This window comes from Arvicanthis niloticus, chromosome 22, assembly GCF_011762505.2.
Source record: "Arvicanthis niloticus isolate mArvNil1 chromosome 22, mArvNil1.pat.X, whole genome shotgun sequence".
Classification (NCBI taxonomy): domain Eukaryota; kingdom Metazoa; phylum Chordata; class Mammalia; order Rodentia; family Muridae; genus Arvicanthis; species Arvicanthis niloticus.
Window position 1 is genome coordinate 16,331,424 of NC_133429.1, and position 6,000 is coordinate 16,337,423.

A 6,000-nucleotide genomic window follows, 5' to 3' on the forward strand; every position below is an offset into this window, starting at 1 on the left:
CAAGGGTAGGGTACATATGGGCTCTTACAGGTATGGGTCAAAAGGGTTGATTGGCCATACCACAGTACCTCATTATCATACAGGTGGAAGGAAAGAGCACACTTAAGTGCTGAGTCATGCAGTCTTCCAGGAAGCTCTGCACAGGTCGTCCTCCAAATAGGGTCAGGCCTCTGTGCTCAGACACAGTCTCCAAACAAGGTCAGGCAGAGAACGGGCAGCCCCACTGAGAAAGGGAGTCCTCCGTTTTGCGCCAAGCTCAAAGAGCTATCTCGACATAGTGCACTGCAACTTTAACTGACCAAGATTCATCCTCTTCCTATCATGTAAAGGAGAAGAAAGAGGAGGTGCAAGCCAGCATGAAGACCTCACCAGGAAACAAGCCAACCCCACAGCTTGACCTTGAATTTCTCAGCCCCTAGATCTGAGGTTGTTGTTAAGCAACCCAGATTTATGGCATCTTATGATGACAATTGAAGTGGATGAACATAAAGAATATACCTAACACACCACTAAAGATAGGAGCTGGGATTTAAATTTAAACTGAGTCAATACTTCAGTTCAAGTCTTCTTGGCTCCCTCAAACACCATTCAGGTCAGATGAGCCCTTTGACCAAAGCTTTCTGTGCGTCTTCACTGTCTCCAAGACCAGGTTTGATTTCCACAGGCCTCCAAGGTTTCTTTTAGTAATCCAGGCCCACTTCCACTAATGGAATATCCCAAAGTCCTGCTATGCTGCTCATTGGAGTTTGTGAGTTCCAGTGGGGTAAGGAGGAGTGCAGAGAGACTTTCTCTGCAAGGTCTGTTTCTGGAAAACAACAGATGCTCAATCAATGGCTCTTGAATGACTGACTAAAGGAATTGGTGTGACATTTCACCTACCTAGCAGTCCCAGCAATCCATCCTCCCATCTGTGGTGCCCAAGAATCAAACCTACCTCAACTACAGGGATCTTTCCAAACAAGTCACCCTCTGTGATCTTATCCACAGTCCAGGCTTCTCCTACAGATATTTTTATCCATCTAACTGACTTGACACATGTCACTTATCTGCAGGAATCAATACAGTTACCATCTTCAAGAATGGCCGGTGTTGTTGTATCATATCTATGACAGAGAATGCTAGCTGCCTCTCCACATCTCCTACCTACTCCCAACACCACCTTTTCAGTGTTGCTAACTAAACTCAAAGCTTAGGCAAGGGCTCAACTTATACCCTCAGATTTCTTTCTTATTATAAAAAAACTTAGCCTTTCATCTGGAAATACTACTGCCAAGCTAAAAACAGCAAACTTTTGCCCTAGCCTCCTTGGCAACTAGTTATGACCAAAGATCTAAAGTTTGATTGATACAGGTAGAATTGTATGTCTAACATCTGGCAAGCATCCTTATGGCCATATCTTTCTCTCTACACCCTCAGTTAAGGACTCTAGCAAGCGCCCTGGGCTATGAAACTTTGGATGTGATGGGACAGAGAGCTATAAAGAGCCTAATTCTCTGCCAGTATCATGGCATGTCCATCACTGCCTATGCTGCCTCTGACTTCATGACAGAGGGACAAACTACTATCTCATTTGAACCATGGCTATTTACGTGTCTCTAACACAGTCAAGCTGACATACACTTCAAATTCTATCAACAGAGAGAATGGGCAAGACAAATGTGTTGATATAACTGTGTTTATGCACTTATTTGCAGGTGTGTGTGTGTGTGTGTGTATGAGAGAGAGAGAGAGAGAGAGAGAGAGAGAGAGAGAGAGAGAGAGAGAGAGAGAGAGGTTGAGTGTGTATACCATTCTCCAAACATATAATGGGTTCTAATATCTGACTTGCTAAAATTTATAGAAATTTGTTGAACAGTTAGTGTGTACAATATTACCTGGCGTAAAGATCGGAGAGGGCATATCCTAAGAAATAAGATCCTTTATCCTCAATGACATTACAATATACTGTAGTTCACATGCTTTATCGTGTCCCTTATTCCCAATTAAATATCAACATATTTGATTTCTCTTGTAGCCCACTACTCCCTACCACCCAACACACTTAAATTATTTTGTCTTAAAAAAAAAATAACCATTTTATAATTTAAACAATGTTGCTGGTAAAGCTCAACACAGGAAGACAAAGGGAAAAAGGCATCCAGAGAATAAATGGCACTTATTCTTAATACCTGTTTAAAAGAAATTAATAATCAGCTATAGGTTTATAGGATTCAAACTTACTCCTGCCCATGTATTTAGTAGCTATGTTTGAGAAGACAAGAATATTCTTCCAGTAACCTGGAAAAAAACAATCCATGCAAAGCCCATTCTCTCTGCTGGAACACAGTGCTGAGGGCCATGGAGAAGTGTCACACATGTCACCGAGCTTCTTGGGAAAGGCCAGCTCTGGTTTACTTAATAATCATGCCTTTGACATTTGGAAGCTCGTGTCTATTACTAAGTGCTTAATTAGGCACCCCAAAGTCCATAAAAAATCATAGGTTTTGCTTCAACTTAAGAAGTTTATGTAATGCCTCTTGCTCTGAAATTTGATCCCCTCTCATTCACCCTACAGGGAATTACAGTCCTGCCGGCTGCTGGAGGTAACAGACCTCTGAACGAGACATCTGAACATGGAATGACCTGGTTTGGGGGGTTGTTTGTTTGTTTGTTTGTTTGTTTTTAATTTGTGCATCCACAGAAAGAAGCATGGAACAGATAAATCAATAAGGGGAAAAGGCTAATCTAATCATTCAGTAAATCATTAAAAGGGGTATGCTTGTGTGGAGGTTGACATACGGTCTGAGTGCAGATGACCTTCGGGAGAGCTGCTCCTCAAAGGCCTTTGCATATTTCTCCCAAGATGCTCGATGAGGGGGAACACTCAGCCCTGTGTCTTCATCATTACAAGCTTCATGGAAATCAGCCAGTGTTTTCCTGAACCATACACAACTCTTAGCTAGCGCCAGCAGTAAATTTGATGAATTTTGGCAGTTTACAAACACGAATACACAAAACACCCAAAACAATTATGTCTAGGAGTGAAAACTAGAAAAGCATTATTTTTCTTTTCTTGAGACGTCCGCAGGACTCAGACAAATAACCAAATGCCTTGAACTGAAGGTAACAGAGGGCACCATATAAAGACAGAATATGTCTCTAAATTCAGGAGGTTGACCCTTCTTTGTCAACAACTGCACTTGTTAAAGTGCTCTCATTAAAATAATTCTTTGGTCAAAAGCATTATGAAATATGACACTGAGTACATCTTTTCTGAGACATCCTCATTAGTATACCATGCAATTAGCATATTAAAGGTTCTTTAGAAGTCCTACAATACAACTATCTACATAAAAGTAACCAGATTGTTTTTCTCCCTAAATAACTGTGCCACTCTTCCCCTTTGGACACTTTAAATAGTATAAAGTTGGTCTTTCTCTGTGAATTGTAATTTTCAACCTAATGCTATTTTTTGTATTGTTTGTTTGTTTGTTTGTTTGTTTGTTAGAGAGTAGTCTACACTGGCCTGAAACTCACTATAAAAATTAGGATGACCTTAATATCCTGTTCCCATCTCTACTTCCCAAGTGCTGTGGTTACATGTATGTGCCACCACACTTGAACTGAACGCTATTTACTATGAAACTGTTGTCTAGCCATAGTCTCTGAAGATAGAAGCTTGTTAAAACCCACAAGGTTCCAAAGGAGGCTTACGAAGGCTCAGGAACTAAACAACTCAGGGATCTCAGGATGTCCCTGAAACTAGCCAGATTTACAAGGTCTCCTTAACCCCAAAGTTATATAAGCAGTAAGGATTTCTGTGGTGACAAAGACCGACCAAGCTACCTAGAAAACAGAGACCAGTTGAGCTACATAAAAGATAATCTATAACTTCTTAAGTTCCCTGTAAGTTATACAGTGATCTGGAGCTTGTACCAATATAGGGATGTCGTTTGGTGACAAAATTGTATTTCAGTTATTCCTGATCTTGTAAGCAACCCTGCAGAGACCTGCACAGCTTTGGAATTGACCTAACTAGGGAGATGGGGAAGGAAAAAACAACAGACATATGTACAGAAAATGTGGGTTCAGGTGAGCTGTGAGCTCTGATAGGAGCATACCAGCAGCCCAGAAACTCAGCTCATATATTATATTCAGCTGAATGAAGAAGAGGCAGGTTAGCAAATCTCCATAGGAGATCTCTGTAGGAGATCAGTCTTAGGCTGTCATCAGGAAGGAAGAAGCTGTGGTTTATACGTTATGTACTCATTGTCAACATCCATGTGTAGATTGGGAAAGACCTTGCCACTACCCTAAGCCTGACCCAAAAAAGGCCTTGTGATTCCCATGAGTCTGAGGCACTAGCATCTTTGATGTGATCATGTTCTTGAATACATTCACACAGGACTTTATCCACACACCTATAAATAACACTCAATAAGTCATTGGTTCACCTAGTAGGAGTTTGGTAGTTGTCTTAGTCACTGTTCTATTGCTGTGAAGAGACACCATGACCAGGGCCACTCCTGTAAAAGACAGCATTTAATTAGAGACTTGATTACAGTTTCAGAGGTTTAGCCCATTATCATCATTGCAGGGAGCACGGTTACATGAAGACAGGTGCTGAAGCATGGGATGAGAACTACACCCTGTTCTGTAGGCAGAGAGATAGATATGGGGATAGAAAGACTAGGCCTGGAATGGGTTTTGAAGCCTCAAAGCCCACTCCCCAGTGATGCACTTCAACAAGGTCACCCCTAATCCTCAGATAGTGCCACTCCTTGGGGACTAAGTATTCACATACATGATCCTACAGGGGGGTCTATTTCTATTCAAATCACCACATGTCACTCCCTGGCCCCCATAGACTTCTAGACACATCAATAATGCAAAATGTAAAATGATTGTAAGTCCAACTTCAAATGTCTTCACGGTCTCAACACGGTTTAAAAGTACAAAGTTCAAAGTCTCTTCTGAGATCCATGGTATTCTCTTAACTGTAACCCCCTATAAAATCAAAATCAAAAAGCAGATCACATACTTCTAACATACAGTGACACAGAATATACATTTCCACTCTAAAAAAAGGAGGAATGAAGTATGGTGAGGAAATGCTGGACAAGGGCAAAACCCAGCAGGGTAAACACTAAATTCTTCATCTCTATGTCTGATGTCAAGAGACTGTTTAGATCTTCAACTCCTTTCAGCTTTGTTGACTAGAACATGTTTTTTTCTCTTAGGTTGGTTATTCTACAGCTTTCCTTAACACGTATCCCATGGCTCTGACATCTCTAGCATCTCGGGATCTCTAATACAATCAAGTCTTCACCTTCACAGTTTTACAAAACAGCCTCTCTGGTCCTCCATGCAGGGACACCATGCAACATGTCTGGACTTGAGAAGATCTAACTCACTCCGTTTTAGAAAAGGCAACCATATTAAGCTTTATGTTTCAATTTCCCGAAAGGACAGCCTAGGCTTCTCAGAAAAACCACAGAAAAAGGACAGCCAATCAGCAACTGTCCCCAACATCTGGCCAGGGGCTGACAACAGATACAAAAATGTCTCTATATGATAACCTCCTCTCCCTTGAGCTATGAACCCATCAGACGTGTACAAATATACTATATCATAAGCTCAATCAATCCTGATGAAGTTGACCCAACCACAACTGGAAAACTCCTAACTGTCTTTCTAAGGGCCCTTCAAGCTTCTCTTGGGTCATCATTTTGCTTGGATGGTTGACCCCCACATGCTGGCTGTCTCTGTAGAATAAATGCTCTTTGTCTTTGCATACTATTCAAGTCTGAGGTCTTCTTTCAGTGATTCTCGAACCCTTACAGCCTCAATTTTTTTTTCTGTGCCAAGGAGGGAGATTCCACAAGCCTTTTCCTGTATCCTTGACTCTAAGTCAAGAACCACAGAGCTGAACCTACCAAGTTCTGGTGTTTGATGGAGCTGAAACTTGACTGACCATCTTGTTCAAATACATTTGAGTCAGCTTTCTGATGTTGATGGTTT

The 6,000-nt window shown here is 41.4% G+C and overlaps 1 long non-coding RNA gene across 1 annotated transcript in view; it reads left to right on the plus strand.

Moving 5' to 3' along the window:
* LOC143435689 (uncharacterized) overlaps nucleotides 1–5,765 on the plus strand; it is a 28,189-nt gene extending 22,424 nt beyond the window's left edge. Inside the window, exon 4 of the long non-coding RNA XR_013106158.1 lies at nucleotides 5,220–5,765. This is a non-coding gene — a long non-coding RNA (uncharacterized LOC143435689). The remainder of the gene's footprint in view (nucleotides 1–5,219) is intronic.
* The last annotated feature ends 235 nt before the right edge of the window (nucleotides 5,766–6,000 follow it).